Below are 14948 nucleotides of genomic sequence, written 5' to 3'. Positions count from 1 at the left end.
CATCAATGTCATCAATGGCAATATCATATTAAAAACGAGGATATTAGGAAAGAACGTGACATTGTCAACATCCAGAAATGTGTTAGCAGAGCTAATCTCAGGTGGTATGGTCACTTAAACAGAATGGGCGAAGAAAGATTAGCAAAACAAGTGTTCTCTGCCAGGTTGGCAGGAAAATGACCACCCAGAGGAAGACCAAGATATAGGTGGATTGATATGGTACAAAGTGCCTTAGACGATACAAATATAGGATCTGATAATGTTGGAGTCTTGACAAGTAACAGACTAATTTGGAGGAAAATAATAGATAGGAAGTTAGTAATGATGTAATTTTTTTCATGTAGTACTATCATATCCTGTACACCCATTGAGGGTACATGGCAGGAATTTGATGATGATGATCGTTTCTTTTAGCATACATGTGTATTTAATTAAATAAAATGTATATGATATATAGTTTACATTTTTATTGATAAATCATTCTATTAGCAATATAATTAGTTATTATTATTATTATTCAGGCCTCCATGGAGTTAAAAGACTCATCGTGGGAGATCCTTCCGAAGAACATAAAGTCTGTCGAGACTCATCGAGGGGAAGTTCCCCCTAAGAAACACAAAGTCTATCATACCACTCCTTAAACTCACTAACCGTTCTCACCCTCACCACTCTATCAGGCAAAGCATTCCATGGCTCAACCACCCTCCATGCAAAGAAACACTCCTCACCATCTTGCTCAAGTTTCCTTTCGTAACTTCCAGGGATGGCCTCTTGTCATCACTCCTTCCTGCTGTTCAACCAAGTGAAGGAACTCCCCAGTGACAACCCTGTAACCACCTCTCAACAGTTTAAAAGTCTCAATCATATCACCTCTCCTTCTTCTATCCGCCAAACTCTGCAGTCCACATTCCCTCAGCCGATTCTCATAACTATCCTTGTACAGTCCTGAGATCATCTTTGTCATCTGTCTGTGTATCTTTTCCACAGTTAATTTATCCCCTTCAAATCCTGGAGAGCAAATCTGAGAACAATAATCCAAGTGTGGTCTGATCAGAGACTTATACAAAGGAATGATAACCCTCTTATGTCAGCAATCCTCTGTGTTACCTTCACCACCTTTGCAATATGTCCCCTAAACTTCAGGTTTCTATCAATCATCAACCCAAGATCTCTTATCTCTCCAACTTCCTCCAGTATAACACCTCCCATAGAGTATGCAGCATCCCATCGATGTTTCCCAAACCTCAAGACCTTACATTTTGCTGCATTAAACTGACACCCCCATTCATTTGCCCATATATCTAGCTTATTCAAATCCTCTTGCAGGGCTACCACATCTGCACTATTACTAATCATCATTCCCAGCTTCGCATCATCCACAAACAACTGAATATCCCCTTGCAATGTCATTGATATAAAGGTTAAACAATATATGTCCTAGTACTGAGCCCTGAGGGACCCCACATGTAACCTTCTGTCTCCTTGAAACTGCTCCACCATACACAACTCTCTGATCCTATCAGACAGCCAATCCTGAATCCAGTTGACCAATCTGACATTCAGACCCATGTGCTGCAACTTAAATATCAGCTTGTCATGTGGCACCCTGTCAAATGCCTTTGCTAAGTCTAAGAAAATTGCAGTATATGCCTTTCCCTCATCTAATGATCTTGTAACTTTATTATAAAAGGCTAGCATATTGCTAAAACAAGAGCGCCCTTTCACAAATCCATGTTGACTCTCACAGATAACATTACCCTCATCTGCCCAGTGCTGTATACGGTCCCTCACTACTTTCTCCAAGAGCTTAGCAACTACTGATGACACACAGACTGGTCTATAATTAGACACTTCCAGTCTGTTACCACCCTTATGCAATGTCACTATCTCGCCTTCCTTCCATTCCCTGGGCACCTTTGCTGAAGCCAGACTTTCATTGAAAAGCCAGGTTAAAGGCACTGTCAGTTCCCTAGCACATTCTCTCAAAACTCGTGGTGAAATACCATCCAGTCCCAAAGTTTTATTGACATCCAGAGTTCTCAGTATCTTAAACACACTCTCCTCCTGTACCTCTAAACCTTGATCCTGCCCTATCCTTCTAGCATTAAAACTGACTCCTCCAGGATGAAATACTCCAATAAAGTGGTCATTGAACAATTCCACTATGTTCTCTGCACCAGTCACTCTGTTCCCATTTTTATCCCACAATATCATTCTTCCACAGTCACTTCTCCTCCTACTGACCACATAGCTAAAAAATTCCCTAGGATTTTCTTTAGATCTTAGGGCCAATCTCCTCTCATATTCCAGTTTCGATTTCCTTACCACACTAGTCACTCTTCTGGCCTGTGTCTAATATTCTTCATGCATCCTCTCTTCACCTGTCTCCTTATATCTCTTCCATAGCCTCTTTTTCACATGCAATTCCTGTTTAATATTGTTTGTCATCCACTTTACTGCAAATTGTGTCCTCTTCTTCACTCATGGTATACAACTTACCATTGCTGCTAACAAATATTCTTTCACAATTTCCCACGCACTAACGATATCCCGGCCTTCCAATTCCTCCCTCCATGAAACTTCCCGAAGTTGACGCCTAAGACTATTATAATCACCTGCATTATAATTCCACATAAGTTCCCGTCTCTTTAATACTCCTGCATGTCTATTCATTTTCCAAGTCAAAACCATATGGTCACTCTCTGCAACTGGTGGGAGAGATGTCATCTCAGTTATTATCAACTCTTCTGATGCTATAAACAAATCTAAAACTCTTGAACCTCTTGTTCCCTCTGTTACATGTTGCCTAAGACATTTGTCACTCAAGAATTCTAGAAATTCCATTCCACTATTGCTACATGCATCTTCCTCTCTCCAATTTATACTACTGTAGTTAAAATCTCCCATAACAATCATTCTTCTTGCACTTGCCAAACTTAGCTGTCTAAACATCTCCTGGTCCCCATCCTCTGTGCTCCTGGGTCTGTAGCAACACCCCACTAAATATCCTGTCTTGCCTACCTCTACCTCACACCATATGCTCTCAAAATCATTTGTCTCACTTCCTTCCAAAGCCTCCACTATTAGAGGACATAGGTCATCACTTATCGTAAGCAGTACCCCACCACCACGCTTTCCCCTCCTATCCTGATGAAAAATACTATACCCAGCAACTTCTATTCCTGTTATTATATCCCCTTCTGTCAACCACGTCTCAGTGATCCCAATAATTTTTGGCCAGGCTGATGCTATCTGCGCCACCAATTTCTCTCCCTTATTCTGGATACTCCTGGCATTAGTATAAAGCATATAAATGCCATTCTTTTTATACCTAGAATTACCCCTTCTAGACTCCACTGGGCTCAGTGTTACCTGATATCATCTCTCTTCTCCCAAGTATCCATTCCCACAAGAGGCCACCCGTGCTATCATCCTCCCTGGGACACACTGACTCGTTCAGAACAGCAATCTCTCCAGATGCCTATGTCCTTCCTTATTCAAATGTAAACGGTCTCTCACATACAATTCCTCTCTTTCCTCAAATGCACTCCAAGCATCCACATATACCAGTCCTCTCTTGTCACACATTCTCGCTATTATGCCATTCAATATCACCGCTCTTCTGCTCAGCTCATCATTATCATACCTAGCCAACACATACACTATTTTTCCTCTCTCTGTCTTCTTCCGTACAGTCTCAAGCAAAAACCTCATATCTCTCGCTGCCCGACTTACATTACCACTCAAGTCATTTGTTCCTATCATCACAATCATCTCATCCACCCTTTCACCTCTCTTAATTGCCATAGCCACCCTTTCTATTGTTCCTCCTGGCAAACACTCCTCACTCATCCTATCTTGAACATCACAGATCATTGAGTCACCATACATTATACCTCTTACCCTTCCCTCTCTTCTATTGTTTCCATTCTCTCCTCTTCTTTCATTCCCATGGGTCTCTCTCATTCCATCTCCTCTACTGCTATTCTCTCTTCTAGCATTCCCATACCTCTCTCTCTCTCTCCTACTGTTTCCATTCTCTCCTCTTCTAGCACTCCCATACATCTTTCTCATTCCCTCTCTTCTACTGTTTCCATTTTCTCCACTTCTAGCACTTCTATATCCCTCTCTAATTCTGTCTCTCCTACTGTTTCCATCCTCTCGTCTTCTAGCATTCCCATACCTCTCTCTCATTCCATCTCTCCTACTGTTTCCATCCTCTCGTCTGCTAGCATTCCCATACCTCTCTCTCATTCTGTCTCTTCTACTGTTTCCATTCTCTCCTCTTCTAGCACCCCCATATCTCTCACTCATACTCCCTAAATTCTCTCTCTCTCCTACTCTGATTCTCTTTGCATTTATCTCTTCCATTCTCCTAATCTTATCTTTCATACTTCTGCTCTCATTCACAAGACATTCCAACTCCTCTTTCAACTCATCTATCTCCCTCTGCAGGTCAGTCACTCTTAATCTAAATTCACTCTCCCAAACAAAACCATCTCCTTAACTTTCACAGTCACTCACACCTTCCACACTATCAACTATTATTTTCTCATTCATGTATATCTTTTTTTTCATTCTCTCCTATCACACTACTTGTCTTCCTATATTCATTCCCCATTCCTGGAGCAACAAAGTCGGATATCGATATTTCTAATGCACTTATTTCCTCCAAATGTCTGCATTTTGCGCATATACGCTCTCCGCTCTCTTTCACAAGCCACATATCTAATTCCTGAGATGCATACATGCCGCAAGTACTGCATGCCACAAGTCCCTTATGATATTGCTAATAATTGAGTTCTTAAATGGCGGAGGACTTGGTGATACGCCACTTGCGACTGCTGCTGAATCTGTCATCATTTCTTACTGCCGAGTAGAGTAATCGTTAATTATTCATTTAATAAATTCCGTTAAATAAATAGAAAAAAGTACAAATAATTACAAGCAAAACAAAACATTTAAGTACACTAAATAAAATGAAATATAACTAAATGCAGTAATGAAAACTTAGTTTCATTTTGTCTTCCACCGTTATGCATTCGATTCCGAAGGTAACCAAAATATATTATATCGCAACAGCAACTAACTTCCAAAAAAGTTACATTCCAAGTTCTGTTACATTCCAGTGACCAATGATTTAAGTATTTCTAAGAGGGTGCGATTGTGACTTGCTATCATTCTCCAGAATCTAAAAACAACATACTTTCATAAGGACCATCTGTCTATTGTTGAAATGTAACAACTGAAATCAGTCACAACAATGGTCAAACAGGGAAATGGCTCAAACCAGAAATTAATACTTCATTACAGGTCTCCTAATTTACAATATTTATTTCCATTAATTTTTTTTTTTTTCTTTTCTTTAAAAATTCAAATGCCTTGTTCACAAATTCTGCAATTTTCGGACACTTTCTGGGATAAAGGAAAGGATTTACACTGTTCCAGAGAGATCATGCATAATGGCCTAAATAGTTTGGCAGTACAAGCAAAAGTGAATTCCTGCCAGGTTAATGTCAAGTAAAGCATTTGGGATGAAAATATCATAAGCTGTGCACTATATTGATGGAAACGAACTCCAGGAAATTGATGAGGCCAGCGATGTGGAAGTTATTGTGGTCATAGAGTTGAAATTTACAGGATGTTTTACATTCTGTAAATATCCTGTACATTTCAACAAAACAGCAAATCAGACTGAATGAATGTTAAAGAATACACTGATAAGCAGAGATCAGGAGGTTATTATTCCCTATTATAATGCTTTAATGAGGTCACATCTGAACTGCTATGAACAGATCTAGTTGCCTGGATTCTGTGGGAATGAAGAAGTGGCGTAGATGATCTACATTGGTTCGTTGATTAGGGTTTATTGATGCAAGGATAGCAAAGGTCATACTGTGCCAAACTAAATGTTACGGCAGTACTCAAAGTAAAAATAAACACTAATAAAGAGAAATTAGTAAATATCATGTTATATGCAAAAAATAAATTTTAAAAAAATAAGTTAACCAAAGCAGTATCCACAATATAAATAAAATCTATAATCAAACGTGTTTGTGTATATCACCATCTTCATAGTGATAAAAAAAGTATCATTAGCCATCAGTAAATATTATCATCATCAAATTCCTGATATATACCCTCAAGGGGTGTACAGTATATGACAGTACTATATGAAAAATCACATCATTACTAACTTCCTATCTACAATTTTCCTCCAAATCAGTCTGTTACCTGTCTAAACTCCAACAATATAAGATCTGATATTTCTATCTTCTAAAGGACTTTTTCCATATCAATCCACCTATATCTTGGTCTTCCTCTGGGTCTTTTTTTTGCCAACAAGGTAGAGAAAACTTGTTTCGCTAATCTTTCCTCTCCCAGTCTGTACCATACCATACCACATGAGATTAGCCCTGCTAACGCATTCCTGGATGCTGACAATGTCAAGTTCTTTCCTAATATCCTTGTTTTTAATATGATATTGCCATTAGTGTCATTTGTTCACACCCCTAATCTTTCTCAGGACTCTCATATGTGCAGTCTCTGGTCTTTGGTCAAGTGTCTTATTTCTAACCCTGCTCTCAGATCCACCAGTTAAAATAGGTCTGAACACTGTCTTGTACACAGCTAATTTCTCTGTTATTTCATATAAATTAAATAAATAACAGAAAAATTTAACAGCTAATTTCTCTGTTATTTCATATAAATTTATTCAACTGGCTTCCTATGATACCAGCTTTGTTGATTCTGTTGCCTATTTTTATATTTAATTTACCATCTTCACTAAAAATTGTGGCTAAGTAGCTGAAATGTTTTACTTATTCTTTGGATTCTCCACTCACGATACGGTTGATATTTTCAATGTTTCTGCCTATTTTCATTGTCTTTGTCTTTTTAGTGCTGACTCTCATACCATATCTATTACCACAGTTATTCACTTCAGTCAGGGAATCTTGAAGACTTGTAGTGGATTTATTCAGAAGTATAACATCATCTGCATAAAGCAAAGAGCTGTCATTAACATCTCCAATTTTGATATCAGGTTTAATACCACTTTCCTTCATAATATGATCCATATAGATAACGAATAACAGAGGGGATAATGTATATCCTTGGACGACACCAAATCTAACATTAAACGACCTTCCTGTACTTCCTTCAATTCTAACTGCTGACTTACAACTCAAATAAAGACTAAGTATTGCTTGATATAATGCCCCATTGACACCATATAACTGTAGCGTATTGAATAGCTTCTCTCTTGACAAACTGTCATATGCCTTTTCCAGATCCACAAAACTTAAATTCAGTTATATTCCCATGATTTCTCATCTATCTGTCATAAAGGAAAATCTGATCCTGACAGCCTCTATCTGGCCTAAATCCAGCTTGTTCTTCACCAACATTCTCTTCCACAATCCTTCTCGACAGTTTCTCAAGTATACTTGCATATTTCTTACCAGGAAAACACTCAGTAGAGAAATACCTCTGAATTCTCACATTCAGTTTTATTTCCCTTTTTATATATGAGTACTATGAGAGCTCTACTCCAATCATCTAGAATTCATCCCTTTATTCAGGCCTGCTGAACTATGCAGTGCAGCCACTGTAAGCATTTTATACCTCCATACGTAAGCATTTCTGGTCGAATATCTACTCCTGCTGCCTTTCCACATTTCAGGCTTTTGATGGCTTTTTCTACTTCCGGTATGGATATGTATTCCTGACTGAATGACTGGTCAGCATTTTTTACCACTGTCCTGTCATCACTGCTTGTTTCATTTAGCAATTTTTCAAAGTAATTACTCCATACTTTCAGGATATCTTTTTCTCCTGTTTTCATGTCACCTTTTTCATCTCTAATTCCTTTTACAGCTCTTTCCTCCATTTCTGAGCTTCAACAACCTCCAGAATATCCTGCCACCTTCTTGATATTTATTTTCTATGTTCTTACCAAAGTCCTACCATGACTTTTGTTTAGCTAGTTTTACACAGTGTTTAGTTTTCTTACATTTGTCTCTGTATTCTCTAAGAGCACAAGCTGACTTATTTGCCAGGAACTTTTGATATGCTTTCTTCTTTTCCTTCACTGCCTCTTTAACTTCCTGTGTCCACCATGGAGTTCTGATTTTTGTATCCTTGCAGACAACCTCACCACATGCCTCTCTGGCTTAATCAATCAGAGTTTTCTTCAAGGCTTGCCAATGAATCTCCAAGGTTTGGTTACTGTTCTCAAACTCTTTCATTTTTTCTTTAATAATGTTTGTATTTTAGTCTACAGTTCACAACTGAGAGCTGCTCATCTTTTCGCTTTAAAACCTTTTTACGTGCTATTCTTTTCAATATGAAGTTCAATTTTATCCTGCTCAAGACTAAATGGTGACCACTTCCAATTTCGAATCCTCTGTACACTCTGGTGTCCTGCACCAGGTAAAAAACATCACTATGAACAATAACATATTCAATGAGACTTTTCTTATTCCTTGCCTCTTCTCTCCATGTGAATTTGTGCACATTTTTATGTTGTTAGTAATAACCAGTCCATGTCCTGAGCAGAAATCCAACAGGTATTTGCCATTATTATTAGCTTTGCTATTTTCTCCAAATTTTCCCAATATATTTTTGTATGTCTGACAATCATTTCCTACTCTGCAATTTAGATCCTCGGTAAATATGAATTATGCAATATGACTATCATAATGTCATATGACTGTCATGTATAATGGATCCTAGCAAGAACAACCTCTTCTCTTCTGTTTCTACTTTGGCTGGACTGCCAAATTCTTTTAACTTCACGCTTAATCTCGTGCAATTTATTTGTCAGTGCTTTTAGCCGCAATGACGGAATATATACTGTTTATATTCTGTACACAGAACTGACAAACACTATCTGGAAAATGTATGAGCTGATCTATCAGCTGTATCTGTAGTCTCATTTCCCTTAATTTCAATGTGGCTGGAAAGTCAGCACAGCTACAGATATGCAAAGCAGTGGATGTGGGTTGTACAAAGAAGAAAAGATGGCCTGTAAAAAACTCAATGGGTATGTATAAATCATACACTTTTGGTAGCAGGTTTCTTTCATATGCACAAGTGTAAGTTGAACTGCGTGCAACAATGCTGTGTAATTACTGTTTCAAGTGGAATTCAATTGAATATGATAAACTCTGGAAATATAGCAGCACAACCAACAGAGGTCTCAGATCTTGAACAATCAGAGATTGCTCAAGATGGGAAGGAAAACAGGATTCTGCTCCATGTGCATTAAATAACTGCATGTAAACAGATAATGAAATGTGAAACTTCCTTAGTTGGTATAGCGAGGGATTGCATGAAGAAGTACAAAGCTGACATGGAGGAATGCTGTAGGTCAGAGTGATAGTTCGATAACTGTGTTGGATCATTTCCTGATTGTGGGATACCAAAGGTTTCCATCTGGCTTTATTTATCACACTGGCATGAGAAAGTCCCTCATTAACAAATGGTTTATTGTTGGTTCTAGCCCGTTTGTAGAAATGTGTATCCACTGTTCTCTCATTGATCTTTCAATATTAAAAATTCTGGAAGATGTTAAGCTCTTCCTGAGATTCTAGCAAAATATTTTCCCAAAGTGTTTGTAATAGCTTGGGATCAACATCATCCAATGTGGTCCAAGGTAAACAAATGGCATGGTCTAGAGCTATTTCATTTTATGGATTTTATGCCATATAGTTTTTGCCCTGCTTATTTGATTAATGGGTAACATAAATTGAATCCAGCATTGTTTTGATTCTGATTCTAACGTAACATGTTTGGCCAGAGCTTTCAAAGCTATAAGATTTGATCTGTTAAGGCATCTATGAAATATAACCTATGCTCTCTGGATCTTTATTAGCTACTTGACACTCAGGATTCCATCGAGACTTTGTATAAAGCAGAAATTGAGATAATGTTTCTGAAACAACATGTTACATACTTCATCAATAACTGCTTTACTGTTCTTCATCATTAAATTTTGCAAGATGGAAAAAACTATTCCAGTCAGTCTAGTTCATTTTCGGTATGGGCATCAGAGTAGGAGAACATAGCTCCTATGAGTCAATAGTGCAAACTAGAGGAAAATGGTTGCTTCTATATATGTTCTCTTCAACATCCCACACGAGCAGTGGAAGAATAGCATAAGAGCAGATTGTAAGATCTATTTGAATAATAAGATTGTATAGACGTACAGAAGAAAGTATTAAGTCTATTATAGTATTTACTTGAATATAACTCACATGTTTTTCCTCAAAATTAAAGTTAAAAAATCATGGTGTGAGATATATGAGGGGAGTTTTGGAATCCAAAGCTTTTTAGGAAATAACTAAATTGACGTTTATAATTAAATTCTCTATATTCATTATAATTCTAATTGCTCACATAGAACCTTCGTTGCTCATCTGGAACAGATGAAGCTCTTTGGTTGGAAAGACCTGGGTTCAATTCCCATCCAAGATGTGAGGAACTTTTATCTGATCTCTTTCAACTAAAGGGGAATTAGCCATTCTGATATGGAAAGAGATGGGTTTTTCCCTACCCTGAAACTCTGGTGTTTTGTCCCACAGAACAGGCAACCCAGCCCCATGAACACAGAGGAATTTACAGTCATAAAATACATACATTTAATCCCTCATTAAGTGGACTCCACCCATCATAATGGACAGAAGAGAAAGTGATGAAGAATCCCATACAAATGAATAAATAAATTGCTCACATTATTCATAAAATTAATGCATTTAAATTTTAATTATCAACATTATTTAACATGATCGTCTGTCACCTTCATCATGTGATATATTTGAATCTTTAGCTACAATGCTTCTGTAATGAAAACAAACAGTTTCATTATTGCTTGTCCTTTTATCATTTCAGAATCATAAGATCAATAGGATTTAAAAAAACTAAAAATAGGTATGACTTACCAAGAATCTCCTATTTGTTATTGCTACCTTCCAGTCTCGAGAGCAGTTTCCTCATATGCATTGTCAATCTACCCAAATAGCGTCATCATCATCATTCCCATCCTGGGTATTAAAGGTGTCAGTTTTTAAAAAAAACTCTTCACAATTATTTCTGGAGAAATCATGTCCTAAGCTCTTAAAATCCAGTTGCATAACAGTTCTAATGATAGTCTCTTAATCTTCCCTGTCGGAGTCAGGTTGTAGCCGCCAGCTGCCATCCACTACATGTAAAATTTCTGAATGGTTCTTTGAATGGTTTATCAATCAATACAACCAAGGACTGTAGACAAAGTGGTTAGACCACCAGGAATAATGGCCACATAGGTCTTCACATCCGAAAATTTTTTTTACTATTTCTGCCATAACAACACTCACTATCTATTTCCTAAAGTTTTAATCTTTTTTTGTGTGTGTGAGGTGTATGCGAAACTTTTTAATTTCTTTTTCCATGAAGTAAAATCAGGGATGCGAGATAAACGTGAAGGTGAGTTATATTCAAGTAAATATAGTATTCAGAATGTAGAGGTTATTATTGTCAAGCATTCAGGCCTGTTCCATTTGTGTTGGCACTACTCTACACAGTGTTGTGTCCATTAAAGTCATCCATAAGAAATATGGGCTCAGGCAGATGCAATATAAGGTTATCAAGGTCATTCTCACTTAAATCAGAACCTGGTGGTAAATAAATGGAACATATACAATCATAATTTGGTTCAGAAAACCCATTGATAGACAAATAGCAACTGCATCCATGCTAGATACATTTGAAAAAGAGAATGACTGTCAAACCAGGACAGTGACTGTGTTATGAACAGGACCATTTCCAGATCTGTCCTTAACAACAATAGTAAAATATCTTAAGGTGGAGAGCCTTCACTGAGTTTTAAATATGTTTCCTATAGACAGAAACAGAATGGTTTCTGTATCTGCTGCAGAACCTGTATTTGATATCCATGACACATTTCTAAACCTACCTTTGTTAGTTTATATTTATCTACTGATTTAGGGAAGTATGGATGGCTAGTGTCCATCTCGTCCTCTGGAAAAATGTTCAATACATAATCTGATTTGTGAGGAATATTTGTTAAGTTTAATTTAATATCAGTGGATACAGAATTATCCTTTTTTTTGTGAGGGTGTCTAGTTGTTTATCTTTCATAGATATCCTTGCCAAAAATTTTCTTGATAAGTGGGTCTGCATCAAATGGGATCATTATTGAAGTTGTTTCTTGAAGACAACAACAGATTGTGCAACTAATGTGCTCCACTGAGAAGCAGTCACAATCATAAAGTTCAAATATGGTGAAATTATCAGACAGTGGAAGAGAAATGTATATTTAAGATGATTTTGATGTTTTTCAACTGCCACCATCTCAGCATGAGAATGCTTCAGAAGAGGGTGGGTGTGATGGCTAACTTCATTTTTGCATCCCAATATGATATATTTAGCTCCATTTTTATCTTTTGTATTTCATTTTCATTCTCCCACTGCTGATATAGGCTGGATGATCTTTCTGAAAGATGGCACATTTTGCTTTCTTGGCAGTGCAAGATTTATTATCATGTTCTTTAATGTCACATCAGCACATAGTATAGACACAACAAGTACAGGCAGGTCAATATTATTATTATTATGTGACACCTCCAGGGAGTCCAAAGGCTCATCGAGAGAGAATGTGCCAACACCATCGAAATGATTGGCCCCCTTCTAACTACTAACTGCGCTCAAACCTGCCTAGCTTTTTTGCGAGCCATTAGCAGCAGAGGCTCTACCAATTTCTGACATTTAAAACATATCACTGGATTAGGGATGCACAGCATAACAGGACAGTTGAGATAATAATTACATTCTTTTACAGATGTTGAAGATTTGGGTACATCAAAAGTAAGGATGATGATTCTAGTCAGAACCAAGTGACCATCCCTACATATTAGAATGTGTCTCATATCTGTCACTCTTTGACCTTTAAACTCTGAACAGATCTGCTCATCTGGAACATCATGGAAATCCAATTCTGATATCATTCCTCAACAAGAGTTCAGTGTTTTATGAGGTGTCACTACAACTAGTATTTAACCCACTGATGTTTGCAGCATCCCACATGTGCACTGCTGATGTTTCCACAAGGTTATCAACAAAAAGCAGTTTGTTAACTTTTTGGGAAGATCGTGCCAGTCCTAAACACTTCTGAATAAAGAGGGGTGATATTTTCCCCATTGGCTTTTCAGCTTTTGCATGGATGATGAGAAACTCTGGTACATTTATACTGGTGTCATGTTTTTTTGTTTTTACTTCTGTTATTAAAACAATGTCTCTACAGTATCAGTATTTGGATGGGACTTTGTGAAAACGCATGAAAAAACTAAGGATGAAGAATTCATGTTCAAGGGATTTTTTGTTCAGTGCCAGAGCTCCCAATCCAACATGGAATCACACATACTGGCATCCATTCACTGGCAAACTATGACTGCTTGGAAGTGAAACATCTGTGCTACCCCTAGATGCTACAATAGAACCCAGTAACGCACTCAGGATTTAATCTTGGAGGGGCCGAGCACTCAAGATTTAATCTTGGGGGCCAAGTTGAGTAAGTAGACGATTTGAGAATGTACACTACATTACATACGATCTATGACTTAGCATCTGCAGTGATTGCAAATACATGATACCTGTGATTTCCTCTGGCCCGGCTCGGGCAAACGAAGTAGAGCTCGGTCTGCAAGAGCACTACTTCATTCGTCTTGCGTTCACAGCAGCCGGGATTCCCGAGAGCTATAGGGTATTCCCACGTTATGTGGCCGCTAATTCATAAGTAGTGTAGAAATAGAAGACACAACACAACATAAATTTTAAAAAAAAGTAATTTTAATTAGGAAAAGATTTTTCGAAAATTTTTTAGTGTTTTTTTTCCTTTTTCTTTTCCTTTTTTTGGGGGGGGGGATGGCAGGGGCCTCTTGTCCCCCTCCCTGGGTGCACCACTGATGGCACCACAGCAAGCTTTTGGTCCTGTTCCCCAGACCATGGGGTAGGAGACTTACTGGAACACCATTGATCCGTGCAGGCAAGCCCTCTAGCCAATTGATCCTGGGTGGACCATCCAGGATCATCCATCCAGCTGAAGCAGAGGCCAGGATGGTGCAGCCTACCTGGTTTCCACATTCCAGAGGTCCAAGGGTTGCACTATACAGCAAACATGGTGGCAGGTCATTGGATCCGAGGATATCAAAAAAGACCCAGGAGAAGTCGAGAGTCCAAAATATTGGACTCTCGACTTTTCTTAGACAAGCAAAGAAAAAGAGAAAGAATGAAATTATCAGTTCCATCACTGGCAAGTGCCTCTCCACCATGTACAGGTGCCCCATGAGAAGGAGGTGATCCAGAAAAGAGTGAACAAAACTGTGGCAGGTGTATGAAATGTTCTCTATGTGGATAAATTAAAGGTTTGTTGCCAAAAACTGGTTAAAAGGCAAACGAAAGAGGATGTGATAGAAGCAAATAAGTTATTAGATGGGTTTTACAGGAATGACATTAAAGACTTTTTCCAGTGCATGGCAGAAAGAGATAGAAGAAGGGGTTGCCCCCGAGAATTGCATAAGAGTGCGGCTAGCATGGATATTAAAACTAGATTTTTTTGCTGGAAACTGGTAAATGGTGGAATGGGTTGTCAGAGGTGATTTTGAGTGCTTTATGAATTCAAAGAGAAGTATGATAGTTATTGTGTGAACAATGGTTACAGGAGGCTTCCCACAATGATTGTAACTCCATGGGGGTTGCCCAAGAAATCATAATAATAATAATTTTGCAATGCAACATATTATTTTCATTTTCTTAATGAAATTTGATTTTTAAATAAAGAACTACATATTAATAAATTCATGAATTGCATTATACAATCATAATATGGTTTAACTGGATGAATAGAGCACAGGAAAATAATTAAACACAAGTTTAATAATTCCTATATT

At 37.8% G+C, this 14948-nt stretch overlaps 1 protein-coding gene across 4 annotated transcripts in view; it reads right to left on the bottom strand.

The window, feature by feature from the left end:
• The window catches only part of LOC150102833 (uncharacterized), a 630466-nt gene that overhangs the window by 238021 nt on the left and 377497 nt on the right, over window positions 1-14948 (bottom strand). The gene's annotated exons all lie outside the window — the stretch shown is intronic.

This window comes from Typopeltis vanoorti, chromosome 10 (genome assembly GCF_054136105.1).
Source record: "Typopeltis vanoorti isolate ZY-2024b chromosome 10, IOZ_Tvanoo_1.0, whole genome shotgun sequence".
NCBI classification, from domain to species: Eukaryota; Metazoa; Arthropoda; class Arachnida; order Uropygi; family Thelyphonidae; genus Typopeltis; species Typopeltis vanoorti.
The sequence above is the reverse complement of the archived record's forward strand: the minus strand, read 5'-3'. Positions and strand labels throughout refer to the sequence as shown.